Genomic DNA, 16,516 nt, shown 5'->3' on the forward strand with positions numbered 1-16,516 from the left:
AAAATAATTATCTTTTATTTTAAAAATAATTTTATTTATAAAATATTAAAAATAAATTAAAATTTTTTGTTAAATTTTAGTTATATATGTTAAATTTTAGTGTTATATATATATATATATATTCTTTATTCATTTGTTTAAATCAGTTATCTAGTTTTTTTTTATTATTTTTTACAAAAGTTTTAGTTTTTATTTTTCATAAAAATATGTAAAAATGTAAATAATGTGTTCACTTATTACTGATAGAAATATTTTTTAATTTTAAAATTAAAATATATTTCTATCTTTTACAATTAAAAGGATTTTATTTTAAAATTGTTTATTAAGCATTATTTAATTTTAAAATAATATGATAATTTTTTGTTATTATAAATAAGTATTAGTATAATTTTAGCTATTGAAAAGTTGTTGCGGTACAGTTGAAATTTTGAATTTTTACCATAAAAGAAAATTTTAAAAAAATGACTTAAAATTATTTTTAAAATTTATTATAATTTTTCATTAGGAAAATTGTTGCATGTAAATATGAAATTATATATATTTTTAATTTTCTTAAAAAATTTTATTAAAGATCATGTTATTGATCTTTCTCAACTTAGTTTTTTTTTTAATTCTTTGTATATATTGATAGATTCATAGACCACTCCAATGATTATATGGATTTTTAGATAACTCAATTAAATTAAATTAAATTAAATTAAATTTTTATCTCAAAAATTTATTAAAATTAATTATTTTTTTATTATAAATAATTTTAAATTAAATTCTCATAAATGTAAATTTCTAGACAATTGATTAGAAATGAATTAATAAAGCTTATTCTCAACTAAGAAATTTTTATTAAAAAAATTAATATATGTAAATGTGAAATTCTTTTTTTTTTTCAAATTTTTTAAAATTTTTTTAAAAAATTATTTTTTCTTCATAAGTAACATGCACTTTTTGCTTCAAATGCAATCAAGTAGAAATTTGACAATGATTTTTTTATTATTTTCTAAAGGGAAATTATATAATACACCCGTATATTCATGTTCACATTCACAAAAACATTAATTTTATCCCTATTTAAAAACTAGGATTTTATGTAAATTAAATTGATTTCTTTTTATCAATCTTCATGTTTGGAAATCTAATGGGGCAAGAATTTAATTCTTTTTAATTATGAAAAAATATTTCAAAAGATATATAAATTAAATAAAAAATAATATAATTATGTAAGAATTTAAATTCAATTCTTTTCTTACACTTTTTTTTTTCCAAACAAAACATTTCTAAACTTTGCCGTGGATTTCTTATAAACATGAATTAAAAAAAAAAAACTAAAATCAATACTTGTAGTTTTGTTTTTATTATGTTTTGGAAGGGAGTTCTCTGTTAACCTGCTTGTTATGTTTATGATGTAATATTTAGTTTCTCAGCTTTGTGATTGTGAGAGAGAAAATCGGCTTTTCATGAAGGATTGATACCCCTAAGGTATAAGAGCTCGCTACATATTATGGCTGCCCCTTTGGCCATAACAAAATGAGATACCAATAGGGCTCTGCTGTCCTTTTAGCTTCTCGTCCTTGAGCCGTTAGTGGTTACAGTACTCTATCCCTTATGAGTCTAAAGGGTGCCTAGTTGAGGATCTCTTACTTCACTTATTTATAGGCTTGCTCTTTGATAATGGCTTCAACTATGGAGTTCCTCCCTATTTTTCATCTTGGTGTCTTCCAGTCATAACTCCACCTAAGTAGTTTGTACTTAGCCAGTCCCAAGCCCAGATAAAGGAGGAGGGTTGCGGTAGGTGATAACTAGCATAAAAATTAAGTCACACCTCATGATATGGATTCAAATGATATAAATGTTAGGGCGTCCTCTACTTACAATGCGCTACATCAGAGCCCGGGTGTAGTGAGAAATATGTAAGGGTATAAGGCGTTCACCGAAAGCGATGCGCCATGCCGGCATCCGGGTGTGGTGTTAAATGAGCAAGAGTTCCCATATTATGGACGGGTGTGGGTAAAGAAGTTAGCCCATAGTAGAACAGGTAGTGGAACAGAACATAGGATAAGCATAGAGAACAATAGAAGATATCATAGAATGAGATCAATTAGGAAGGAATAGGATAGGAGGAGAATCAGGGTTGGTACTTGGAATGTTGGATCACTTACAGAAAAATTAATGGAGCTTGTGGATACCTTGGAAAGAAGAAGGGTAAATATAGCTTGCATTCAGGAGACTAAATGGGTAGAAGAGAAAAGCAAGGAAGTGGGTAATTCAGGGTATAAACTGTGGTTTACTGAAAATGAGAGAAATAAGAACGGAGTGGACATAATCATAGATAGGACATTAAAAGATGTTGTAATAGCTGTGAAAAGAGTAGGAGATATAATTATACTAGTAAAGCTAGTACTAGAAGGAGAAACAACAAATATAGTTAGTGCTTATGCCCTACAAATAGGACTACATGGTGAGAGTAAACAAAGGTTTTGAGAAGATATGGATGATCTAATGCAAAGCATACCGAATGAAGAGAATGTTTTCATCGTTGGAATTTGAATGGACATGTAGGAAGTGATAGGCAAGGTTATGAGAAGGTTCATGGAGGTTTTGGTTTTGGCAGCCAAAATGAGGAGGAAAAAAACATTCTGGATTTTGCTATGGCATACGACTTAATACTAGCAAATACCTACTTTATAAAAAGAGAGTCACATTTAGTGACTTTTAAAAGTTGGCAACATAGAAGCTAAATTGACTTCCTCTTAACAAGAAAGACAAATAGAGCTCTATGCAAGGATTGCAAGGTTATTCCAGGAAAGGCTTTAACAAGTCAACATCAGTTAGTGGTCTTGGATGTCAAGTTTAGAAACAATTCAAGTAAGGTTAAAAGAAATACTGTAGCTCAAACAAAGTGGTGGGAGTTGAAAGGAGTAAAGCAAGTGAAGTTCAAAAATGAGCTTCTCGAGTCCGAAGCATGGAAGCTGGATGTGGAGGCTAATGATATGTGGATACAGATGGCATCAAAAATTAGAGAAGTAGCTAGAAAAGTACTTAGAGAGTCTAGAGGACATGAACCACCCTCAAAAGAGAGATGGTGGTGGAATAAGGAAGTATAAAAGGCAGTGAAGAGAAAGAGGGAATGGTATAAGAAATTACCTAAGTGTGATAATAATGAGGCATATAAATGGTACAAGATAGCAAAGAAAGAGGCAAAAAAGGCAGTTAGTCAGGCAAGAGCGCAAGCATTTGAAAAGTTAAATGAGAAATTTAGAACTAAAGAAGGAAAGAAAGATATTTATAGATTAGCAAGGAGGAGAGAAAAGAAATATCAAGATCTCAATCAAGTTAGGTGCATTAAGGATAAAAAAGGAAAAGTGTTGGTGAAAGATAAGGACATTAAAAAAAGATAGAGAAATTATTTTTATGTTCTCTTTAATAATAGTCAAAGTGGTAATAGCGTGAATATAGACTACAGAGCAATAAAAAAGAATGTGAATTATACTAGAAGAATTAGATCTTTAGAAGTAAAGGAGACACTTGAGAGAATGAAAGTGGGTAAAGCCTGTGGACCTAATGGAATAACAATTGAAGTGTAAAAGTGTTTGGGAGATATGGGAGTGGCATGGTTAACTAAATTGTTTAATAAGATTTTAAACTCAAAGAAAAATGCCTAAGGAATGGAGGAGGAATATTTTAGTACCTATTTTTAAAAATAAGGGAGACATACAGTGTTGCTCAAACTATAGGGGAATTAAACTCATGAGCCATAATATAAAGTTGTGGGAGAGAGTTGTGGAACATTGACTACATCATGACACTTCTATCTTTCTCATTATAAGCTTGATGGAGAAATATAGAGATGTCAAGAAAGATCTACATATGGTTTTTATCGATTTGGAGAAGGCTTATAATAGTATTCTAAGAGATATCTTATGGAGAATGTTAGAATAAAAGAGGGTATCTATTAGGTATATACAAGTGTTGAAAGATATATATGAAGGAGCAACTACTATTATGCGCATAGTGCGAGGGGACACAAGAGATTTTCCTATCTCAAGTGGATTACACTAAGATTTAGTCATAAGTTCTTACCTTTTTACATTAGTTTTAGATGAATTGACAAAACATATACAAGAGAGTATCCCTTAGTGCATGATGTTTGTAAATAATATAGTTTTGATAGATGAGACGTGAGAAGGAGTCAATAGAAAGCTAGAGAGAGTCAAAGGGTCTTAAGTTAAGTAGAACGAAGATAGAATACATGCATTGCAAGTTCAGTGAAGGCTGAACTGGTGATAGGGAAGAAGTTAGTTTGGATGGAGTGGTACTGCCCTAAAGTAATCACTTTAAATATCTCAGCTCAATCCTTCAAGTAGATAGGGGATGTGAGGCAGATATTAGTCATAGGATTAAAGCCGGATGGTTGAAGTGGAGAAGTGCCATGAGAGTTTTATGTGATCGCATAATTTCCAATAAGTTGAAAGGAAAATTTTACCGTACGACCATACGACCAGCCATGTTATATGGCAGTGAGTGTTGGGCACTGAAGGAGTCGTATATGTCTAAGACAAGAGTTGCGGAGATGAGAATGTTAAGGTGGATGAGTGTAACACCCCTATGTTCGGTAGTGCGTTCTACTGTTCCGGTGACCAGTGTCTGTCCGGACAATTAGAAAGCCTAGAACTACATTTAAATGTTAGTGAGGAGACATAAAATAATGAAATACAAAAAATAAAAATACAAAAAAAAACAAAGGAAAAATAATAGCAATGAAATGTAACCAAGTTAAACAAGCCAGCACCGCAGCGATGGGTGACTGCATGGGAAAGTTACGGCGCAGGCAATAGCCGACCCTAGGACTGTAGGGAACCCTCGGAATTTAGTTTTGAGACATAATTAAAGACTTATTGAAGTATAAATGTCATTAGAAATATCAAAAAAAAATTAATTAATTAGTACAAAGAAAAAAGAGAAATCGAGGAAACGACAAAACTGGTGTTACCAAAAAAAAATCGGGAATACAACCCGAATAGGGGCATTGTGGTCATTTGACACCTAGAGTTGGCTTTTGACCTAAATGTCAATGAAAAATAAATGGTATTGCATTTGGGAAAATCAAATGAAAAATGGAATTAAAGACAAAATGTAAATTAAGAGAAATTAAAGTTAAAATTGCAATTATTGAAACCTTAGATTATAATATCATTAATCTAGGTTTAGTGGAGCACTAAGTGGATACATTAAATCTTAAAATGAGGACAAAATCCTCCACTCACTTCATCATCCTCACCAAGCTCTCTCATGGCCCAAAATGGTGTCCCAACTTCCCTCCATGGAAACTGCCCATGCAAGCTTGAGATCACCTTCATTTCAAGCTAAATTCATGAACTTCCTTCATTAATCTTTGCCTACACACCTTGGGCAGCAATAAGGGAGCAAGAAAGATAGGTTTTGGTAGAGTTTTGAAGAAGTCCAAAAGAGGTAAGTGGTTATTTTCAATTATTGTTTCATTAAAAGTGTAACTAAGGTTGTGGGGAGTTGATTTATGGAAGAAGTTTTAAATTCTGTTTTGACCTGTAATTTGGATATTCTTTCTTCATAGTACAACTGCTCAATGTCATTGTTTGATACATACAGTATATTACATTATAAATATACACTAACAGGAGGAAATCTCCTTGTGTTAATTGTCCAGGAGGTCTAAGATCCTCAAATTAACTATGGAAGAAGGGGATTGTTCAGTCGATCAATCAATAGAGGCTGAGGTACAAGGGGATGCCCCAGCCCTACAAAATGTGAGTGGATTAGCAGCACCAGCCCCCTCAGTATCGCAGTTCCCTGCTCAGTTTGCTCAGCAGATGGCTGTAATGTTCCAACAGATGGTTGGTAACATGCCTACCCAAGCCCCACTACAGACACCAGTGGTGCAATCACAGCCTTCAGCTAGGTAGTACGACAAGCTGATGAAATATGGGGCTACTGAGTTCAAGGGGACAGTAGATCCTCTAGAGGCAGAACAATGGTTAGAGAGAATGGATAGGGTGTTCAAAAAACTACACTGTACAGAGGAGCTCAGATTTGAGTATTCAGTGTCACTACTACAGGGAGATGCATATGACTGGTGGAAAACCATTCCTCATAGTTTGGTGGAACCTCCAGTACTAACCTGGGGTGACTTTTTGCGGGAGTTCAGACAAAAATATGTCCCAGATGCCTATGTGGACCAGAAGCTACAGGAGTTCTTAAGTCTGAAACAGGGAAGTAGGTCAGTGGCAGAATATGAAAGGGAATTTTTCCGCCTGAGCCACTATACTGGAAGTCTCCTTGCTACCAGCAGGGAAAGATGTAAAAGGTTTGAAACTAGTTTGAAGCCTAGTATTAGAGTACAAGTCATTGGATTCAAACATAATAACTTCTCTGAGCTTATTTCTCAAGCACTGGAATTAGAAAGAATTGAGTCAGAAGCGGCCCCAGAGAAAAAGAAATCAGAGAAGACAGAGAAAGAGAAAGAGGGAAAGTCAGTAGATCAGAGTTCCAGTGGTCCTACTGGGAAGAGGAAGAACTTTGGGGGACACAACAGAGGTGGTAAAAAGTCCGGTAGGGGAAGATTTTCAGGATAGAGACCTCCTCCATCTGGTCAGCAGAGTACTAGAAGTTTCTACCCTCCCCGTCAATGTGAAACTTGTGGTAGAAGTCATGGTGGGGTATGCTATAAGGCTACAGGAGCCTGTTATAATTGTGGAGGCATAGGACACTTTGCCAAGAACTGCACCAGTGCCCGTAGAGTTGGGCCACCTCCTACTACTGCTGAAGGGTCAGTTCAGAATCCTGCCACCAGAGGTTCACAACCACCAAGCAGAGGTAGAGGCAGGGGTAGAGGTAGTTTAGCAGGTAGCCAAGGCACAGTGAATTAATCAGAGCAAGGCAGTGCTCCAATCAGAGTCTATGTAGTGAGACAGAGAGAAGAGGCTGAGACATCTGATGTTGTGGCTGGTACCTTCTCAACTTTTAATCAAGATGTGTTTGTATTATTTGATCTGAGTTCTACCCATTCCTATGTGAGTACTAGTATCATTGATTGTATTGCTGTTCCGTGTATGAAAATGAACTTTGAGGTGCTAGTAACAAATCCGCTAGTACAAGAGGTCAGAGTTAATAGAATGTATAAGGATTGTCCTTTGGTGATCCAAGGACAAACTTTTCTTTCTGATCTCATTGAAATGCCCTTCAGAGATTATGATTTTATCTTGGGCATGGATTGGTTAGCCAGGCATCGCACCATGATTGATTGTAGACTGAAGACAGTCACTTTTAGTCTCCCTTGGTACAGTGATGTGGTAATACATGGGGAGAGGCAGTTTGTAACATCTCCATTGCACGTGTTCTGTACGTTCTGTTGCTCCAGTAGTCAAATAACAGTCCAGGCAAGTCAGGATGTCTGGAACTACACTTTGGTGATAGTGAACAGACATATAATGATGAAATAAATAAAAAGAAAATACAAGAAAAATCAAACAAAAATGAAAGAGAGAAAACGAAGCTAAGTTAAATGAGCCGGCACCACAGTGATGGGTGACCGCACCGGGAAGGCCGTTGCCGACCCCAGGACCATAGGGAACCCTCGGAATTTAATTTTGAGACATAAATAAAGATTTATTGAAATGTAATTGACACTAGAAATATCAAAGAAAAATTAATAAATTAGTACAAAGAAAAACGAAAAATTGAGAAACAGACAAAAATCGGTGTTACCGAAAAATCGAGAATATAACCCGAAGTGGGGTATTTTGGTCATTTGACACCTAGAGTTGCCTTTTGACCTCAATGTCCATTAAAAATAAATGATATTACACTTTATAAATGTCTTAAAAATTGAAATTGTGGTACATTATATTAATAGTGCAAGAAATGGGGTATAAAGTGAATAATTAAAATCTTAACATATAAAATTACTTAATTAAAAGTGAGTGGAGCACTAAGGGGTATTTAAACACCTAAAGGACATGTGTATGTCCACTAAACACTTCAGTTTTCTGCATCATCTTCTCCAGCCGAAATGGACCACCATGAAAACACCATGGTTAAAGCTTCCTAATCTCTCATGCAAGCACCTTCATGCCATGTTTCCACTTAAATTCTTTCATTAAACTTGGTCCACACCTCTTGGGCAGATTATAGAGAACAAAAAGGAAGAGATTTGGTGAAGTTTTAACAAGCTCCAAAAGTGGTAAGTGTCCAAAATCCCTCCCTTGCTTTAGTAAAGCTTGTGTTTAGGTTGAGGTGAGTGTTTTGGTGAAGAGAAATAAAAGAAATAGTGAGAAATGGACTTGTCCATTTTCGGCAGCCATGAACCCTTGTTGAGCTTGAGTTATTTTTACTTCTAATGAATGAAAATGAAGGTTGATTGATTCAAATGAAAGTTAGAGTAAGTTTGTGCATAAGTATGTACATGTAGTGTTTGGCAGCCCCTAATAGCATGAATTTATGTGTGAATATATGGTTATTAATGATATATGTTAATGTCAATTTGTGGGCAGCAAGTGTAAGTGATGTTGAAGTATGAATATGTTGAAGTATATGTGTAATATTAACATTGAAGTATGTTGAATTTTGGTGGAAGTGAATGTTGAACTTAATGATGGATTGTGTGCATGGAGCACTTGAACATTCTGCCCAGAATTATTGCTGAAATTGTGTACAATATATGTATAGAAGTGTTGTTGATTGAATATTGTAGTAATGAGGAGGAGGAGGAACATTAAATTGAAAGTGTATGAGCTTTGTGCAGGTTGTGTATTGAAGGCAGCACCTAAATGAGGCCATAAGTGCCAAACTATGAACCCAATTGGTATGAGGCCAATATGGGGTGAAACTAGACACCAAATAGGCCAACTTTCATGTAGAAAGGTTGCCAAAATTCTGCCTAGAAACTGACCTTAAAAGGTGATTAAATCCGGATTAGTGCATTTGAGGCCTGAAAACTGACCATTTGGGCAGCAGTTAGTATTTAGGCCATAACTCACTCAAAACAGGTCCAATTGACTTGAAATTTTGACCATGAATAGTTAAGACCTATATCTACAAGTCTTATGAAGACACCAATGCCCAGAAATGACCATAACCAAGTCAAATGGCTTGCACAAGTTTGGGCACAAAAACTGCCGAACCAAAAGTGACCTAAAATTTGACCAAATTGTGCACTAAAAGTGCAATCTGTCTAGCTTTAGGAAATTGACCATATCTTGGTCTACACAACTCGGAATGACCTGAAATTTTGCCCCGCGTGTAATAAGACATAGAGCTACAATTTTGCTTCTTTGACCATAAGCTAAAAACCAAAGGAAATAGGACTTTAAGCTAGACTAATCTAGCACACAAAAATTGAGAATTTGACATTTTGCACACAATGATGCTTGAAGCATTTTGGCAATGAATGCCAACTTGTAAAAATGGTAAATTATACTATATTGGTAGCATATTGAGATATAAATTGTGACATATTGATGCTAGAAACAACTTGTCCATATTACCTAAAAAGGTCAACATATGCATTGACTTGTGAATTATACAATAGTTAGTAAACTCCAAAGATTGAAGAATTAAACAATTAATTTATAATGTACCCTAGTTTGCCTAGTTGACTAGTATGGATAGGTTGGCATGCCAATAGGATTCGACACTGCTCAGAATGGCTTTATGCCATACCGTGTTTTTACGACTTATTATGCAAGATCAGGACTTTAATAGCCTACGGCTATACATATTGTGTATTTATTTTTGGCTTATCGCCAGATTGACTATATGGCTTTTTAGCCACGCTATTTGCATACCGGGAGACACTTTGTGACCGATGGTGTGACGGCCCGAGGTACCAGGTACCCAGTGCCAGTATATCCGTTTATCCAGTCTGGTCAGTATATAGGCTACATGGGCAATAATTCAAGTACTATTAAATTCAAATACCTAAATCCAGTCTACTGACATACAACACCACCAAAAATTTGTAAACACTTTATTTACTTTATTTTAGTATATATTTCTTTATATTTGGCACCACTAAGCAAAATTACTTAGCGCGTTGCTTTTGTAACGCGTAGGTATTGGAGATACAGCTGGGGAGCCCAGCAGACCTACGACTAGGTGAGACATCAGATTTGCATAGGAGTCCAGAGTCATCTGCACTGCATTGCATACATGGTAGGACTTAGGATAACCTGTATTTTGTACTTTTATTGTATTTTTTAAATTTGGTCTTATATTTTGTAATATTATGAAAGCTCTAAAGTTTGTAATATCTTGTACATATTAAATAACATGGAGATGTTCTGTATATATATTTAAATTATTATGGACTGTTTAATGACTGTAAAAATCTATAGACTTTATTGAGAAATAGAGACTATGAAATATTTGAAATTTTGATATTGTCATATTAAACTGTTTTCAACAGGTTTGGAAGAACAGTTTGTCCGAAATACAGATAGCACCTTGCCAAATTTTTATTACTATTTTAAAACACTGACTTTATTACAGTATGAAAATAGAACCAGTATGCTATGAATAGCACATAAACACTTCTTAAAATCAAATTGAGTTTAGAAAATGTGATAATCACAGACTAGGTGCTCCGGCACGCTGTGTAGCACGTCTTGCTCGGCTATTCTGTAGACGAGTAAGGGGTGTTACACAGTTATTGCCATCAAACATCATTTCGGCTGCACTAGCCAGAAAAATGATCAGAAAGGAGTGTGAAGCATACTTAGCACTTGTGGTAGACACCCAAGTGGGGAGTCCAGCATTGAGGGACATCCTTACAATATATGACTTTCTAGATGTATTTCCAGATGAATTGCTAGGATTACCTCCAGAAAGAGAGGTGCAATTTGAGATTAATGTTATGCCTGGTGTGGATCCAATCTTCATAACACCATACAGAATGGCACCAGCAGAATTGAAGGAGTTGAAGATACAGTTACAAGAACTACTTGAAAAGGGCTTCATCCGCCCTAGTGTATCACCTTGGGGAGTGCCAGTATTGTTTGTTAAGAAGAAAGATGGCACTTTCCGCTTATGTATTGACTACCGGCAGTTGAATAAGTTGACAATAAAGAACAGATACCCATTGCCTTACATTGATGATCTGTTTGATCAGTTGAAGGGTGCAGCTGTATTCTCCAAAATTGATTTGCGATCTGGTTATTATCAGTTGAAAGTGCAAGAGCAGAGTATTCCAAAAACTGCTTTCAGAACTCGATATGGCCACAATGAGTTTCTAGTAATGTCATTCGGGTTAACTAATGCTCCAGCTGCTTTTATGGATCTGATGAACACTATCTTCAGACCATATCTCGACTAGTTTGTGGTGGTGTTTATTGATGATATTTTGATATGTTCGAGGAATGTAGAGGAGCATGACAGATATCTGCGGATTGTACTACAGACTTTGAGGGAGAAACAACTATATGCCAAATTGTCGAAATGTGAATTTTAGCTGAAAGAAATCTCTTTCTTGGGACATGTTGTGTCAGCTGAAGGGATCAAGGTAGATTCCAGCAAGGTAAAATCTATCCTTAATTGAAAGCCTCCCTGGAATATCATAGAAATTCACAGTTTTTTGGGTTTAACTGGATATTACCGTCAATTTGTGAAAGGATTTTCTATGTTGGCTTCTCCACTGACCAGGCTGCTTCCGAATGATGTAAAATTTCAGTGGACAGATAAATGCCAGCAGAGTTTTGATGAGTTGAAGAGGTGTTTAACTGAAGCTCCAGTCCTTACTTTACCTACACTGGGTAAAGAATACACAGTTTATAGTGATGCTTCTCATAATGGGTTAGGCTGTGTACTGATGCAAGATCAAAATGTTATTGCTTATGCATCACACTAGCTGAAAACGCATGAGAGGAACTACCCAACACATGATTTGGAGCTAGGAGCTATTGTTTTTGCTCTGAAGATCTGGATACATTACTTATATGGAGAAAAGTGTTATATCTACACAGATCACAAGAGCTTGAAGTACTTAGGCACACAGAAGGAATTGAACTTGAGGCAGAGGAGATGGTTAGAACTGATTAAAGACTATGATTGCTAAATAGACTATCAGCCAGGAAAAGCAAATGTAGCGGCTGACGCCTTAAGTCCCAAGACTATGGCAAGTCTCAGAGTTTCTCCTTTGTCCATGGTACATGAATTGAAAGCACAGCATGTCAGTTTGGAGATTGATTATGAGGGACAGACCATAGTTGCATGGTATGTACAGCCAGTGTTGATTGATCAGATTAGAATCGCTACTCAGAATGATGAAAAATATCAGAAGCTACTGAAAGAAGTCCAGCAGGGCTAAAAACCTGAATTTTCTGTGAGAGATGATGGTTTACTACTACATCAGGGCAGAATGTGTGTTCCTAATGATGTTGACTTGAGACAGATCATTATGAAGGAGGTACATGTGTTGTAACAATCGGGCTCCAACCACTAGAGGAATTGTTTGCTTTGGCCATAAGCCTCACGGTTTTGTCCCATAGGTGGAATGGAGAACTTCCCAAGAGGTCACCCATCCTAGGATTTCTCTCAAGTGAGCACACTTAACCCTGGAGTTCTTCTAACTCTCCATGCCATTCCACCAAAAGGCGCCTCTAGTGATTATTTCTCTCATTTTATTTATCTTTACTTTTTGAACCTAAGACCAACTCCGTGCTTTGCCGATGTGGGATTTGCCTATCAGAGCCGCTCGCGTGTCCTCTTGGGCAATGGTGGGGCAAACCTCAGCAAGGACGCTGAGTCCCAAAAGGGGGGGGGTGGGGGGAAGGTCCCTTAGGCAAATCCCACAACGGCAAAGCACGGAGTTGGTCTTGGGTTCAAAAAGTAATGATATATAAAATCAGGGAACTAATCACTAGATGCGCCTTTTGGTAGAATGGCCTGGAGAGTTGGAAGAACTCCAGGGTTAAGCGTGCACACTAGAGAGAAATCCTAGGATGGGTGACCTCCTGGGAAGTTCTCCATTCCACCTATGGGATAAAACCATAAGGCTTATGGCCAAAGTGGACAATTCCTCTAGTGATTGGAGCCCGATCGTTACATGAGTCTCCTTTTGCTATGCATCGTGGTGGAATTAAAATGTACAGAGGGCTGAACGAGCATTACTAGTGGATGGGTATGAAAAGGGATGTAGCTGATTTTGTTTCCAAATGCCTAACTTGTCAGCAAGTGAAGGCAAAACATCAAGTACCGGCAGGTTTGTTACATACATTGCCAGTACCAGAGTGGAAATGGGAATGGATAACCATGGATTTTGTGATGGGACTTCCAAGGATATAGAATAGTCATGATGCAGTATGGGTTATAGTTGACAGACTGACCAAGTCTGCTCACTTTTTGCCAGTCCAGATGGACTATAGCCTGGAAAGATTGGCCAGATTATACATAAATGAGATTGTAAGACTGTATGGAGTGCCAGTATCAATTGTATCTGACAGAGATCCTAGGTTCACTTCTAGATTCTGGGGTAGTCTTCGAAGAGCCCTAGGAACTAGATTGAACTTTAGCACAGCATTCCACCTACGGACAGATGGCCAGTCTGAGAGGGTAATTCAGATATTGGAGGATATGCTACGGGCTTGTGTGATTGAGTTTGAAGGTAGTTGGGATATACACTTGCCTTTGATTGAGTTTGCTTATAACAACAGCTACCAACCTCCATATGAAGCTTTGTATGGCAGAAAGTGTAGAACTCCCCTATGTTGGGATGAAGTAGGTGAAAGAAAGATGATTGAGCCAAAAATTATTTAGCAGACAGAGGAAAAGATCAGATTGATCAGAGATCGACTCAAGGCTGTATCAGATCGTCAGAAGTCCTATGTTGATCTGAAGAGAAGAGATATTGAATATGCAGTAGGTGATAAGGTATTCCTCAAAGTTTCTCCTTGGAAGAGGATTATGAGATTTGGTAGAAAGGGGAAACTGAGTCCTCGTTTTATCGGACCATATGAGGTTCTGGAAAGAGTGGGTCCTTTGGCATATCGATTGGCATTACCTCCAGAGCTAGAAAGGATACACAGTGTCTTCCATGTGTCTATGTTAAGGAGGTACAAATTTGACCCATCTCATGTACTATCAGTCGAAGAGATTGAGGTAAATCTAGACCTTTCATATGAGGAAGAACCCATAGAAATTCTGGCATATGAGGTGAAGCAGCTGAGGAATAAGCAGATACCCTTGGTAAAAGTGCTGTGGAACCATCATACAGGCCAGGAAGCTAATTGGGAACGTGAAGAGGACATGAGGAGAAAGCACCCACAGCTGCTCAGAGACTGATGCCAGGTAAAATTTCGAGACGAAATTTATTTTAAGGGGGGGAGAATTGTAACACCCTTATGTTCGGTAGTGCGTTCTACTGTTTCGGTGACCAGTGTCTGTCCGAATAATTAGAATGCCTAGAACTACATTTAAATGTTAGTGAGGAGACATAAAGTAATGAAATACAAGAAAGAAAAATACAAGAAAAATAAAAGAAAAATAATAGCAATGAAATATAACCAAGTTAAATGAGCCAGCACCGCAGCGATGGGTGACCGCACGAGGAAGTTATGGCGCAGGCAATAGCCGACCTCAGGACTGCAGGGAACTCTCAGAATTTAGTTTCGAGACATAATTAAAGACTTATTGAAGTATAAATGTCATTGGAATATCAAAGAAAAATTAATCAATTAATACAAAGAAAAAAGAGAAATCAAAAAAATGACAAAACCGGTGTTACAAAAAAAAAAAGGGAATACAACTTGGATAGGGGCATTGTGGTCATTTGACACCTAGAGTTGGCTTTTGACCTAAATGTCAATGAAAAATAAATGGTATTGCATTTGGGAAAATCAAATGAAAAATGGAATTAAAGACAAAATGTAAATTAAGAGAAATTAAGGTTAAAATTGCTATTATTGAAACCTTAGATTATAATATCATTAATCTAGGTTTAGTGGAGCACTAAGAGGATACATTAAATCTTAAAATGAGGAAAGAATCCTCCACTCACTTCATCATCCTCACCAAGCTCTCTCATGGCCCAAAATGGTGTCCCAACTTCCCTCCATGGAAACTGCCCATGCAAGCTTTAGATCACCTTCATTTCAAGCTAAATTCATGAACTTCCTTCATTAATCTTTGCCTACACACCTTGGGCAGCAATAAAGGAGCAAGAAAGATAAGTTTTGATGGAGTTTTGAAGAAGTCCAAAAGAGGTAAGTGGTTATTTTCAATTCTTATTTCATTAAAAGTGTAACTAAGGTTGTGGGGAGTTGATTTATAGAAGAAGTTTTAAATTCTATTTTGACCTATAATTTGGATATTCTTTCTTCATAGTACAACTGCTCAATGTCATTGTTTGATACATACAGTACATTACATTATAATATGCACTAACAGGAGGAAATCTCCTTGTGTTAATTGTCTAGGAGGTCTAAGATCCTCAAATTGACTATGGAAGAAGGAAATCATTTAGTCGATCAATCAATAGAGGCTGGGGTACAAGGGGATGCCCCAGCCCTACACAATGTGAGTGGATCAGCCACACCAGCCCCCTCAGTACTGTAGTTCTCTGCTCAGTTTGTTCAGCAGATGGCTACAATGTTCCAACAAATGGCTGGTAACATGCCTACCCAAGCCCCACTATAGACACCAGTGGTACAACCATAGCCTTTAGCTAGGCAGTACGACAAGCTAATGAAATATGAGGCTACTGAGTTCAAGGGGACAATAGATCCTCTAGAGGCAGAACAATGGTTAGAGAGAATGGATAGGGTATTCAAAAAACTACACTGTACAGAGGAGCTCAGATTTGAGTATTTAGTGTCACTACTATAGGGAGATGCATATGACTGGTGGAAAACCATTCCTCATAGTTTGGTGGAACCTCCAGTACTAACCTGGGATGACTTTCTGCGGGAGTTCAGACAAAAATATGTCCGAAATGCCTATATAGACCAGAAGCTACAGGAGTTCTTAAGTCTAAAACAGGGAAGTAGGTCAGTGGCAGAATATGAAAGGGAATTTTCCCACCTGAGCCACTAAGCTGGAAGTCTCCTTCCTACTAGCAGGAAAAGATGTAAAAAGTTTGAAAATGGTTTGAAGCCTAGTATTAGACTACAAGTGGTTGGATTCAAATATAATAACTTCTCTGAGCTTATTTCTCAAGCACTGGAATTAGAAAGAATTGAGTAAGAAATGGCCCCAGAGAAAAAAAAATCAGAGAAGACAGAGAAAGAGAAAGAGGGGAAGTCAGTAGATCAGAGTTCCAGTGGTCCTACTGGGAAAAGAAAAAACTTTGGGGAAACAACAGAGGTGGTAAAAAGTCCGGTAGGGGAAGATTTTCAGGACAGAGACCTCCTCCATCTAGTCAGCAGAGTACCAGAAGTTCCTACCCTCCCCGCCAATGTGAAACTTGTGGTAGAAGTTATGGTGGGGTATGCTACAAGGCTACAGGAGCCTGTTATAACTGTGGAGGCATAGGACACTTTGCTAAGGACTGCACCAGTGC

The sequence above is a fragment of the Hevea brasiliensis genome, chromosome 2 (assembly GCF_030052815.1).
Source record: "Hevea brasiliensis isolate MT/VB/25A 57/8 chromosome 2, ASM3005281v1, whole genome shotgun sequence".
In the NCBI taxonomy this organism is placed as follows: Eukaryota; Viridiplantae; Streptophyta; class Magnoliopsida; order Malpighiales; family Euphorbiaceae; genus Hevea; species Hevea brasiliensis.